Here is a 14,100-nt window from a genome sequence, read left to right on the forward strand (position 1 = left end):
GTGAAGACAAGAGGACGTCATCGTAAGAAGATGGGAGGCCCCGGACCGTGACGCCCTTCTTACCGGACCGCCCCTGGGTGAGTATAATCTAACCTCTTTTTCTATCTCAGAATACTGTAGATAAGCCCCTGATGCCGGTGGGCTTAGCTCATCTTCGATTTTGGGGTGACAGATTCCCTTTAAGAATTCTATTGCTGTTTACGTCACTGTTCAGACAGGTTATTCTTATAATGATGTCACTGTCCACACTCATCGCGTATATAATATGTGCAGCTGACGGTATGAGACGGCCTCAGTTAGGTCTGGCCTAAAATATATTCAGCAATACATAATACTGGCAGATCTGATCAAATATTCAGAACAAGCTTTTCTAATGCTGCTAAACATTAGAAAGCGTTCTACATACAGAACAGTATTAGGTAAAGTGCTGAGAATATTCTCTTCTGTCCAATTAAACATGCCAAATATTATGCCCAATCCCTTCTACCCTTATGTTTAGCACAAAATGTCAATTTAACCTCTATATGTTCTGCAGCACATCCACATTTTATTCTAGCAATGTCCATTCTATGAGAACACATATTTTCCACAACTATAAGAACAAGCCCCTAATGTGGCCTATGTAGCAAGTTAAAAAATGATTCCAGAAAAATACAGTTTCCCTTTTACTTTCCTGTTTTATCCCTGTCACTGGTGTATGTAAAATATCTGTAAAGTGCTGTAGTAATTAATGGAGCTATATAAGTGAGTAAAATAAATACATTAAGTAAAAAAAAAAAAAAAAAGAAACATTGTAAACGGGTCTCCTAGTGTAGACACTGGTCAGCTGTCCTTAGGGTCATGTGAATTACCAGAAATGAAAACCTCAAGCCTCTACTGGTGCTACTTCTGTGTCTCTGGCAAAAATCTCGTTACGTAAAACTTGATTAGGGCAATGATGTGAGGTAACCACATCTTGCTGACATGAATCAGACTATTCATTCAGTCTTCGCATATGATGAAGTAAAGCTCTGCTATGAGAAAATGAAGAATTAATTCTAAAGGATTTTTCTTCTCTTCACCTGGAGTACAAAGTGATGCATTGTCACTACACTGGCATCATCTCTATATCAGAATGATCAAGTAATGATTTGACAGAATCAGATTTGTCCAAAGTCAACAAGGGGGAACCAAAATAAAATTTATCAAAATGGAAAATTGTGATCCTTTTGGAAAACTATTGATAGTAAGGTCAGTCTGCCCAGTGCATCATATAAGTGTGAGCTTAGAATTGGTCCAGAATTTAATATGATGTACAGTACAGACCAAAAGTTTAGACACACCTTCTCATTTAACGATTTTTCTGTATTTTCATGACTATGAAAATTGTACACTCACACTGAAGGCATCAAAACTATGAATTAACACATGTGTAATTATATACGGTACTTAACAAAAAAGTGTGAAACAACTGAAATTATGTCTTATATTCTAGGTTCTTCAAAGTAGCCACCTTTTGCTTTGATGACTGCTTTGCACACTCTTGGTTTTTTCTTGATGAGCTTCAAGAGGTAGTCACCGGGAATGGTTTTCACTTCACAGGTGGGCCCTGTCAGGTTTAATAAGTGGGATTTTTTGCGTTATAAATGGGGACCATCAGGTGTGTTGTGCAGAAGTCTGGTGGATACACAGCTGATAGTCCTACTGAATAGACTGAGAATTTGTATTATGGCAAGAAAAAAGCAGCTAAGGAAAGAAAAACGAGTGGCCATCATTATTTTAAGAAATGAAGGTCAGTCAGTCTGAAAAATTGGGAAAACTTTGAAAGTGTTCGCAAGTGCAGTGGCAAAAACCATCAAGCACTACAAAGAAACTGGCTCACATGAGGACCGCCCCAGGAAAGGAAGACCAAGAGTCACCTCTGCTTCTGAGGATAAGTTTATCTGAGTCACCAGCCTCAGAAATCGCAGGTTAACAGCAGCTCAGATTAGAGACCAGGTCAATGCCACACAGAGTTCTAGCAGCAGACACATCTCTACAACAACTGTTAAGAGGAGACTTTGTGCAGCAGGCCTTCATGGTAAAATAGCTGCTAGGAAACCACTGCTAAGGACAGGTAACAAGCAGAAGAGACTTGTTTGGGCTAAAGAACACAAGGAATGGACATTAGACCAGTGAAAATCTGTGCTTTCGTCTGATGAGTCCAAATTTTAGATCTTTGGTTCCAACCACCGTGTCTTTGTGCGATGCAGAAAAGGTGAACGGATGGACTCTACATGCCTGGTTCCCACCGTGAAGCATGGAGGAGGAGGTGTGATGGTGTGGGGGTGCTTTGCTGGTGACACTGTTGGGTATTTATTCAAAATTGATGGCATACTGAATCAGCATCTTGCAGCTTCATGCTATTCTATCCGGTTTGCATTTAGTTGGACCATCATTTATTTTTCAACCGGACAATGTAATATATATAATTCCACATGTGTTAATTCATAGTTTTGATGCCTTCAGTGTGAATGTACAATTTTCATAGTCATGAAAATACAGAAAAATCTTTAAATGAGAAGGTGTGTCCAAACTTTTGGTCTGTACTGTATACAGACAGTACCCTGCCATCTGCTACCATCACACTCTAATCGGCATGTCCATTTGTCTATTCTCCCTACAGGTACGTCACCCAACTTTTCACACTGAATTTTCCCTACTTCTGCTTCTTGCAACCACTTGGTATGTTTTTCCACTAACCCCTGCTATACCCCCAATGTTATTTATGACCTCCTTGTTTACTCTGCCTTGATCATCCTGCATCTGGCTCACTCTTAATTATCTGGCCAAGATGAGCACAGACCACTCCCCTCAGCTCCACACCTAAATGCATTTTCTAGCAAATATATTGCAAACCATATGTCTGCTAAGACGTCAGTCTGCCCAGTGCATCCCATAAGTGCATCATAGAAATGTGAGCTATGAATTAATCCAGAATTGAACTGAAGGTAACTGGATACAGTCACAGTAAACAATGTTTCTGTTTGTTTTCACTCTCACCCCTATAATCCTTCACTTTCTACTAACCCCCCCCCCAATTCCTACTCCAAGTAAGGAACTGGTCATCTCTCCCTCCATCCATGTCACCTTCTCCTCAGAACTGTTCCTCAACATACAAATCTCTGTCTCCAAACACAGACAGCCCCCTCAAGCTCTTTTCTGCTCCCACCTGCTATCACTATCTCTGCTTCTCCTCACTGCCGGTGATATCTCTCACCTCCTCACCACATCCTCACAGTCATTTCTACTTCCCATCCACACTCCATCACAATTTTCTGTAAACCTCTCTAACCTTATGCCCTTTCACCAAGCCACCGCTTCCCCAGTCCCACTAACAGGAGCTCTATAGAACACTCGCTCTGTCTGCAACAAACATTCCTACATCCATTTTTTTTAATTACTAACAAACTTTCCTTTCTCACCATCACCGAAACCTGGCTCACCCCCCGCCCCCCTGACACAGCCTCTCCTGCTGCACTTTCATAAGGTGGATTCCACCTTTTCCACACATCCCGCCCCAGCAGCAAGCATGGCAGAGGACTTGGTTTTTTCCTGTCAGATAACTGTTCCTTCACACAAATCTCATTGCCACCCTCTGTTACCTTCCTGTCCTTTGAGGTGCACTCTGTAAGCATCTTCTCCACCTCCAACTGGCAATCATTTACCGCCCCCCAGGGCCAGCCACCACGTTCTGCGCCAGGGCCAGCCACCACGTTCTTCGACCACTTCACTACCTGGCTACGTCATTTCCTCTCCACTGACATCCCCACTATCATCATGGGTGACTTCAACATCCCTATTGACATTTCCTTCTCAGCTGCCACTAAACTTCTCTCACTTCCTCCTTTGGCCTCTCTCAATGGTCTTCTGCAGCCACTCACAAACATGGCCACACATTGGACCTCATCTTCAGCTACCTCTAATCCATATCTAACCTATCTCATTCAAGCAGAAGATTGATAACATCAGAGAAAGCTTTGGCCAGCAGTCCCCACAGAACCTACTCATTACTGCTCAGCCCTCCTCCTCCAAAACCAACTTCTCCAACATTACAGAAGATCAACTCTCCACTCTACTCTAGAAAGCAGAGGGTGGTAATAAATGGTACATTCTCTAACTGGGTTGCTGTGACCAGTGGGGTACTGCAGCGTTTGGTGTTGGGACCTATTCTCTTCAACATATTCATTAATGATCTGGTAGAAGGTTTACACAGTAAAATATCGATATTTGCAGATGATACAAAACTATGTAAAGCAGTCAATACAAGAGAAGATAGTATTCTGCTACAGATGGATCTGGATAAGTTAGAAACTTGGGCCAAGAGGTGGCAGATGCGGTTTAACAATGATAAATGTAAGGTTATACACATGGGAACAAGGAATCAATATCACCATTACACATGGAAACCACTGGGTAAATCTGACATGGAGAAAGACTTGGGGATCCTAGTTAATGATAAACTTACCTGGAGTAACCAGTGCCAGGCAGCGGCTGCCAAGGCAAACAGGGTCATGTGGTGCATTAAAAGAGTTCTGGATAAACATGATGAGAGCATTATACTGCCTCTGTACAAATCCCTGGTTAGACCGCACATGGAGTACTGTGTACAGTTTTGGGCACCGGTGCTCAGGAAGGATATAATGGAACTAAAGCGAGTACAAAAGAGGGCACCAAAATTAATAAAGGGGATGGGGGAACTACAATACCCAGAGAGATTAGCAAAATTAGGACTATTTAGTCTAGAAAAAGGACAACTGAGGGGTGATCTAATAACCATGTATAAGTATATAAGGAGACAATACAAATATCTCTCAAAGGATCTGTTTATACCAAGGAAGGTGACGGTCACAAGGGGGAATTCTCTGCGCCTGGAGGAGAGAAGGTTTTTCCACCAACATAGAAGAGGATTCTTTACTGTTAGGGCAGTTAAAATCTGGAATTCCTTGCCTGAGGAGGTGGTGATCGCGTACTCAGTCGAGGGGTTCAAGAGAGGCCTGGATGTCTTCCTGGAGCATAACAATATTGTATCTTACAGTTATTAGGTTCTTTCGAAGGACATAGATCTGGGGATTTATTGTAATGGAATATAGGCTGAACTGGATGGACAAATGTCTTTTTTTGGCCTTGCTAACTATGTTACTATGTGACTCTTAAGATCACATCTCACCACCTGTGCACTTGACCCAATCCCATCCCACCACTTCATCTCTAACCTCACCACAGTCTTCATGTCAATCCTAACCCATCTCTTCAACCTATCACTAACAACTGGTATTTTCCCCTCATGCTTCAAACATGCATAAATCACACCCATCCTCAAAAAGCCCTCTCTTGACCCATCCCCTGTATCTAGCTATCGTTCCACATCACTTCTCCACTATGCCTCAAAACTAATGGAACAACATGTCCATCTTGAACAGTCTTCCTCTCTTCCTACTCCCTCTTCGACCGCTTACAATCTGGCTTCTGACCGCATCACTCCACTGAAACTTCCCTAACTAAAGTCACCAATGACCTATTAACTGCCAAAGCCAAGCAACACTACTCTGTCCTCCTCCTCCTGGACCTGTCCTCTGCCTTTGACATAGTGGACCATTCCCTATTACTACAGCCCCTCTCATCCCTTGGCATCACAGACTTGGCCCTATCATGGATCTTATCATACCAAACAGATCAGACATTTAGCATCTCCCACTCGCACACCACCTCCTCACCTTGCCCCTTATCTGTCGGAGTCCTGCAAAGTTCAGTCCTAGGGCTCCTGCTCTTCTCCATTTACACCTTTGACCTGGGACAGTTAATAGAATCGCACAGCTTTCAGTATCACCTCTATGCTGATGACACACAGATCTACATCTCTGGACCAGATATCACATCCCTACTAACCAAAATCCCACAATGTCTGTCTGCTATTTCATCCTTCTTCTCTGATAGATTTCTAAAACCTAATATGGACAAAACAGAATTCATCATCTTTCCTGCATCTCACTCGACCCCTTTAACGGACCTATCCATTAAAGTAAATGGCTGCTCACTCTCCTCAGTCCCACAAGCTCGCTGCCTCGGGGTAATCCTTAATCCTGATCTCTTTCAAACAACATATACAAGCCCTCTCCACTTTTTGCCGACTTCAACTCAAAAATATTTCCTGTCTCTGCACAATCCTCAACCAGCTATCTGCAAAAACACTAGTCCATGCCCTCATCATCTCTTGCCTTCACTACTGCAACCTCAAGGCTCTGTAGCTTCCCCTTTAACACTCTCACACCCCTCCAATCTATTCTAAGATCTGCTGCCTGACTAATCCACATGTCCCCCTGCTATTCCCTGGCCTTTCCCCTCTGTCAATCCCTGCACTGGCTCCCCAATACCCAGAGACTCCAGTTCAAAACCCTAACCATGACATACAAAGCCATACACAACCTGTGTCCTCCATACATCTGTGACCTAATCTCCCGGTACTTCCCTGCACGCAACCTCCAAACCTTACAAGATCTCCTTCTTAAACCCCCTCTTATCTCCTGTTCCCACAATTGCATTCAAGATTTCTCCCGCACATCCCCCCTACTCTGGAACTTTCTACCACAAAATATCAGACTCTCGCCTACCATGAAAACCTCCAAAAGGAACCTGAAGACCCACTTCTTCCGACAAGCCCACAACCTGCAGTAACCACCAATCCACCAAACCACTGTACGACCAGCTCTACCCTCGCCTACTGTATCCTCACGCATCCCTTGTAGATTGCGAGCCCTTGTGGACAGGGTCCTCTCTCCTTCTGTACCAGTCGTGACTTGAATTGTTAAGATTACTGTACTTGTTTTTTATTATGTATACACCTCCTCACATGTAAAGCGCCATGGAATAAATGGTGCTATAATCTAATATATAAAGCTGAATGTGTGTATGTGTGTATGTGTGTATGTCCGGGATTGGCATCTGAACCGTCGCAGCTACAGCCACAAAATTTTGCACAGTCACACGTCTGGACCCCGAGAGCGTCATAGGCTATGTTGTGAGGTGAAATTTTAACCCCGCGCTTTCCAATTCACCAAACAATTTTGCCCCTATCTACATAATGGGGAAAAAGTGAAAGGAAAAGTGTTGGAGGCGTCGCAGCTACAGGCACAAAATTTTGCACAGTCACACGTCTGGACCCCGAGAGCATCAAAGCTATGTTGTGAGGTGAAATTTTAACCCCGCGCTTTCCAATTCACCAAACAATTTTGCCCCTATCTACATAATGGGGAAAAAATGAAAGGAAAAGTGTTGGAGGCAAATTAACAGCTGCCAGATAAGAACAAGGGGGACTTAAAGAATGCGAGCGATGGCGCCAAAGAGTATATACTGTACAGTTGCTAAGGTGGGGCCCCGACATGGGATAATCACCACACCACCACGGGGATATGAACACACACACAAAATGCGCCACACACTACCACGTGCTCGAACACATATACCACCCTCAGCGCACATTTCACCACACATACACCAACCTCGCCACATAAAAGTCGAAACACAAAAGTCGCCGCTCAAAACTCGCCACGCGCAAAACTCTCCACATGCAAAACTCGCCACACGTGCAAAACTCACCTCATGGAAAACTCGCCACACGCAAAACTTGCACACGCGGAAAAATTGCCACATGCACAAAAGTTGCAACACATGCAAAAGTTGCCTCACACAAAACTTGCACATACTCAAAAGGCACCACACATAAAACTCGCCACGCGCAAAACTTGCCATGCGCAAAACTTGCTGCACACAACTTGCTACACTAACCTGTCACATGCAACTCGACACACAAAAAGTTGCTACACGCATGTCGCCACACAAAACTCATCTCACAAAAGTCGCTACATGCATGTCGCCACACGTAACTCAACACACACAACTTGACACACGAAACTCGCCCTAAAACACACACAAGTCTGGTATTATCCTTCAAAAATAAAAATCTGATTAATAAGCAGACAAACTACAAGAGCAACAAATGTACCATATAGGAATCCGGCAGCTGTCAGTCACATGACCTGTCTATTATGTGTATGTGTGAGCTAATATATACTGCCAGGGGGTGGGCTTACTGTTGGCTGGGGATTTATCAGGCTGCCAATTTAGCTTACAAATACTGAGGTAAAAATACTGACCAAATAACGTGTGAACGAGGTCTAATACAGGAGGAGATGACATACAGATATATACTATATACAGGAGGAGATGACACACAGGTATATACTATTTACAGGGGAGATGACACACAGTTATATACTATATACAGGAGGAGATGACACACAGATATATACTATATACAGGAGAGATGACACACAGGTATATACTATATAGAGGAGGAGATGACATACAGGTACATACTACATACAGGAGGAGATGACACACAGGTATATACTATATACAGGAGCAGATTACCTACAGGTTTATAGTTTATACAGGAGGAGATGGCATACAGGTATATGCTATGTATAGGAGGAGATGACATACAGGTATATACTATATACAGGAGGAGATGACACACAGATATATACTATATATAGGTGAGATGACACACAGGTATATACTATATACACGAGGAGATTACATACAGGTATATACTATATATAGGAGGAGATGACATACAGGTATATACTATATACAGGGGACATGACACACAGCAGGTATATACTATATACAGGGGAGATGACATACAGGTATATACTATATACAGGAGATGACATACAGGTGTATACTATATATAAGGGAGATGACAAACATGTTTATACTGAGGTGAAAATGAGAGGTGTGAGGTGAAAATGAAAAGGTGTGAGTGCAAAATGAGAGGAGTGAGGGAAAATAGTGGAGTGATCGGAAAATGACAGATGTGAGGTCGAAATGACAAGTGTTAGAGGGGAATGAGAGGAGTGAGGGGGGAATGAGAGGAGTGAGGGGGAAAATGAGAGGTGTGAGGGAGAAAATGAGAGATGTGAGAGGGAAAATGAAAGATGTGATGGGGAAAATGAGAGGCGTGATGGGAAAATAAGAGAAGTGAGGTGCTATTACTAACCACAAATATTTACTATGCCCAGGCAACGCCGGGCTCTTCAGCTAGTAAAAAATAAATAAAAATAATAATAAGCGAATCATCACCTGCAATGGCTGAAAGTAGAATGTTTTCTGATGACAATGATATCTATAATACTGGACATTATTGGCCCACAGTAGCTGAAGATACATGTGTAAGGCATGACCGCTGCAACTCATTCAACACTTTGCTCAAGCCCCCTCTGTCGAAATGCACTTCTAGGCTTCTTTCACAAGTCCATGTTTAAACATGTGGAAAAAAAGGTACCGGTGTCATCAGTGATTTGCATCAGTGTATCATTCATGTGTCCATTTTTACCGTCAGTGTGTCAGATGGATAAAGAAATAAAAAAAAATTACAAAGCTTGTTCTAAACTTCTTTGCAATATTATAGATTATAATGGATGCATGTTGTATCCGCTTAAAAACCCAGATACAACATGTACATGAAACATGGGCATCTGAATGAGCCCTTAAAAAATATATGGCCAGTTTAGTTTGGCATGAAGGCTGCATGACTGTTCCCATTTGCGACTGATCAATTCAACTCCATGCTATGCTTTTTACAAGAAGGATGGGCATGAGTAAATCAGCCAAACTTGACAACTTTTAGGTCTTGTTATTTAGGATGAGCCGCAAATCTTTTCCTGACTTTTATGTGCCATGCACCTCAGCACTCAATCACCCCGCTCTGTAACTACAAGATCTGTAACTTTGGAATTCAGTTACTGTAGTTAGTAAAAACCCTTCCACTTTTCAATAACAAAATTCACAGTTGATCATGGAGTATTTTTCATGGAAGAACTTTCAAGACCTGCTTTGCTGCAACATTGGCATGCAGTTACAGGGCCACCCTCAAATTCAATAGCCATAGGGTCACAAATATTAGTAAAGGCAGACTGCCGATGCTAAAGACATGTGTCCCAATATATTTGCCCATACAGTGAATGTTCACAGAAGGTCATTTGGCTGATATATTGCACTGTTAGCTGGGCATAATACTGAGTGACACTTAAGCCCTGTTTGACATGGTCATCGGTCAGTATGACAGTACAACGTATAGGGTTGACAGCGCCAACACTGCAAAGGACACTATCTGGCATCAGACTGACAACATAATGGGATCTCAATCTATTAGCTAATGTCTAATTTTTTTGGCAAATGTGTAGATAGATTTAAAGCAGCCAAAGTATGCAAGAACATGTTGGGTGTCTTTAAGATCAGAACTACAAAGTCAGTGGGATACCTCTTCAATATTTAACCTTAGTTGTCCAGTACAATTACATGTACTTATTCAATAATGTTTGACTGTCCTTACAGTTCAGGAAAGACTAATCTACTTAAGAACTGCTGGCCTGAAAACATGTGAATCCATAAGACTTTCTTGTGATTGATGAGGAGAAAATAAGATTAAAGCAAATAACATTTTCAGTGTTTAACAAATGATTTCCTGTCCGAATGTATTGCCATATTGTACGATGAAGGGAGGTCACCTTCAATGATATCACACGCTGCAATCGTTTAAATCTCAATTATATCCATCATCTATGCAAAACGCTACAAATGTCATCTATCACTGAAATAATTACTGTTATACTCAATAAGTCAGCTATCGGCATGCCAAAATGTATAGGGCCCGGTCTTTAAAAAAATATATATAAACTCACTGACTGATATTGTATACCCCAAAATAGCAAATGAAAACCATCATTTTATCAAAGCAGATAACAAACTGTTAGCAGATATGTTTATACACAGTCTCCAATATCTTCTTATATAATACAATTGATTCCACGTGTCTGATAATATATGAAACTGAAAGAGTACCTATTGTTTCAAGTAACTTTTCCGAATAGACTATTATATATGTGTACATGTAGAATTAAAACATTTCTGGCCATTGCATGACTTGTATCCTGCATTTTTCACCATCATCCACCCCAGCAGGCTCAATTTGTAGTTTTCAGTTCCCCTAAATTGGTGGTTGAAGAGTAGGTGCGATGTATTTTTCTATACATAAAACATATAGATCGATTCATTTTCTTCTATCTCTATAGCACACGCGACAGAAGTGGCTGAAGCAGCACAGACCACATTGTGCAGGAGTACTGAGCTGTGAGGTTGTGAATCCAGCTCTGAGAGGACACTGTACAGTAGTATTCAGCTGTGTGGCTGTGAGTCAAGCTATGGAATTAGGTAAAACAATTGCTTGAAGTTCCACCTGCATGTGTTTTGCTGTGCCGAGTGCTCCTCTTTCCTCCGCATCCCCCCTTTCCTCCGCATAGAGTATAAAAGGATGTGTACCTGATCACTCACTGCACTGGCAGTCCTTGCTTTAATCAAGGTGGATTTTACCTTTCATTACAAAGTGGAGGGCAAGTTCAGGAGGCAGGTGGAAATGAATAAGTGGCTTAAAAGTGGAAAAAGAAGCAGATTTCTCTGATTAAAAAAATTACAAGGTTTATTATATTCCTCTGAACTACTGATTTATGCAAAGTTAGTTAAAATGACAGTGACCATTTCAGCTTTGAAATATAATTAAAAAAACCCAAAAACATTGATGGAGCAAAGAATGCTGTTCACCAGGACTAAGAATGAACCACTAGACTAAGATCAAAGTTATAACTCAGGACTCATGCAAAATATGCACATACATAGTTATGGAATGTATAGTGTAGAACAGACCTGTGAATAGACCACGTAATTTCCTTTTGGCTATTCCTATCCGCCAAGAGGACCGGGACAGAAAAAGGGCTATAATTTGGGGACCATCAAACTTTGTGAGGTGCTGTTGGGACATCATATTCCTGTGTGGGCCCATAATACTGTGTGAGGGGCTATGGGGACATCTTACTTGTGGGAGTTCATAATATCGTGTGAGGGCATCATGCTTGTGTGAGGGCATAATACTGTGTGAGGGGCTGTGCGGACACCATTCTTGCGTGGGGGGCCAGAATATGGGTGCAGGGTTTGTCGATTATACTGTGTTTGAACTGTGGAGCCATCATACTGTGTGAGGGGTGGGGCATTATACTGTCTGGGATGCTTTGGGGTATCAAGCTGTGTGTATGAAGCTGAGAAGAGCTATAGGAACATCATACTGTGCACAAGAAGGGATGTGCTGTGTGTTGGGGAAGCGGTCAATCAGGGTACATCTATACTTATTTATATACGTAAAGGGATAGTCCCATCTGGAAGATCCCATCCCAATATGTAGTAGGTGTAATAATAATATTAGCAAATACCTCTAATTAGAAATGTAGTATACGGTAGTTTTTTTTATTCATTATCTCTTTCCTAATCTGCAGGCATTGCAGGACCTTAGTTATCCATGGTTACGTCCACTGTTGAGGTGACAGTTAGCTAGTAGTCATAACCATGGATACCTAAGGTCCTGCAATGCCTGCAGATAAGGAAAGATATATAGTGTATAAAAAACTATACTACATTTCTTATTGGAGGTATTTGCTAATATTATTATTTATTTGGCAGTTGCTGTTATTCAGCGATTACCTCATGAGGCAAGATTTTGCATGGAGCCCCAGACCGAGGAAGATGGACAGTCTTCTTGTGTTTCTTCAATTTTCTAATAATTGTACCAATAATTGTTGCCTTCTTATCAAGCTGCTTGCCTGTTATCCTGTAGCCCATCTCAGCCTTGTGAAGGTCTACAATTTTGTCCCTGGTGTCCTTAGACAGCTCTTTGGTCTTGGCCATTGTGGAGAGGTTGGAATATGATTGAATGTGTGGACAGGTGTCTTTTATACATGTAACAAGTTCAAACAGGTGCAAATAATTCAGGCAATGAGTGCAGAATAGGAGGCTTTCTTAAAGAAAAATTAAAAGGTCTGTGAGAGTCACAATTCTTGCTGGTTGGTAGGTGATCAAATACTTATTTCATGCAATAAAATACAATTTAATTATTTAAAAATCATACAATGTGATTTTCTTTATTTTTTGAGATTCTGTCTCTTATAGTTGAAGTGTACCTACGATAAAAATTACAGACCTCTCCATTCTTTGTAGGTGGGAAAAGTTGCAAAATCGGTAGTGTATCAAATACTTATTTTACCCACTATATGTTTGTCTTTGAAACGCTGCAGTATTTTTTTTTAGCCGATGGGGATCAAGACACACAGATGATTAGTCATACAGGTGGGTCCCCGGCAGCTTCTTCCTGCCTGCTGACAGTGCCTGGCAAGCATCTGCCTGTGTCCACATATAGACTAATCAATAGCGCAGCTTGGTCCCTGGCGGCTATTAAAAGTATGTTTTTCTCTGAAATGCTGCCATGTTTCAGATTCAAACATACATGGCTGGGATGTGACAGCCAGTGGCTGATACATGCTGCCCACACTTTCTTTAAGTAATTTTTTTATTAGGGGGACTTTTTTTACATAAGAGGGAAAGATTAGAGGAAGAAATGACATGTTTGAGTAGGAAATATGCAAAATGAACAGTTAAAAATGAAACAACGTAATAATACCAGAACATATCAATTCCAACCAACTAACTCAAAATGAACAGTAAAATGTAAAGCGTAAGACTAGGAAAAAGGTAAGGGAAAAGTAGAGGAAGAATGGAGGGGAGGGGTAGAGTGGGAAGGGTAGATCAGGTAAGGAAGAAAAGGGAGGAATAAAAAGTGTCATCTGAATCATGCGTATTCACGGTAATCAAAATAACAAAAGAAGGTATTAACACAACATGTAATATAGTTCTGTGGCTAAAATATCTAGATTAATTACAATAGTCCGGAGAGAAGATCGCATTCCATAAATCCCAACCGAATGGTACTTATGAAGAGAATTATTCCTCAAAGCGAAGGTAAATTGAAAGACATTATGGGATGTTATTTTTTCAATAATATTTTTAATGGTTGGGATAACTGGCGATTTTGCTGCCCACAGTCTTGGCAGTATGTATACGCTGGTATGTTCCCTTTGAGTATCTAATGGTAAGTTTATAGAAATCCTATTTATGTTAATTATTTAGCAACAATAAGTT

General features: G+C 41.4%; 1 protein-coding gene across 2 annotated transcripts in view; it reads right to left on the bottom strand.

Annotated features, from left to right (window-relative positions):
• The window catches only part of SLC9A9 (solute carrier family 9 member A9), a 1,256,356-nt gene that overhangs the window by 253,299 nt on the left and 988,957 nt on the right, over nucleotides 1-14,100 (bottom strand). The window lies entirely within an intron of this gene.

The sequence above is a fragment of the Ranitomeya variabilis genome, chromosome 2 (assembly GCF_051348905.1).
Source record: "Ranitomeya variabilis isolate aRanVar5 chromosome 2, aRanVar5.hap1, whole genome shotgun sequence".
Lineage (NCBI taxonomy): Eukaryota > Metazoa > Chordata > Amphibia > Anura > Dendrobatidae > Ranitomeya > Ranitomeya variabilis.